Raw genomic sequence first — 464 nt, forward strand, 5'->3', positions numbered from 1 at the left:
GGAGTCTTCCTGGGCGCCTGGGTGGCTCAGTTGATTAAGTGACTGCCTTCGGCTCAGGTCATGATCCTGGAGTCCCTGGATCGAGTCCCGCATCGGGCTCCCTGCTCGGCGGGGAGTCTGCTTCTCCCTCTGACCCTCCCCCCTCTCATGTGCTCTCTCTCAAATAAAAATAAATAAAATCTTAAAAAAAAAAAAGATTTCTGGAGTCTTCCTATTTCAAAGCAATAGAACAAACAAAATCCCAGCATAGGTAAGTCTTTATCAATCCTGCAACTTGTATTCTGCTGGAATGAGAACTGCTTTTCACTAAGATTTCATTTTACTAATGAAAACCAACTCTGGAGATAAGGAGGTCCAAATTATACAAAATTTACAATTTTAAAAAAGCTTAAAGTCTTACCACGTGACCAAGGAGGGCCTTGAGGTTTCCCCTTTCGGATGTAACTTGGTCTGGATATATATTT

Source organism: Mirounga leonina, unplaced genomic scaffold, assembly GCF_011800145.1.
Source record: "Mirounga leonina isolate KUSES-001 unplaced genomic scaffold, KU_Mleo_1.0 Mir_96, whole genome shotgun sequence".
In the NCBI taxonomy this organism is placed as follows: domain Eukaryota; kingdom Metazoa; phylum Chordata; class Mammalia; order Carnivora; family Phocidae; genus Mirounga; species Mirounga leonina.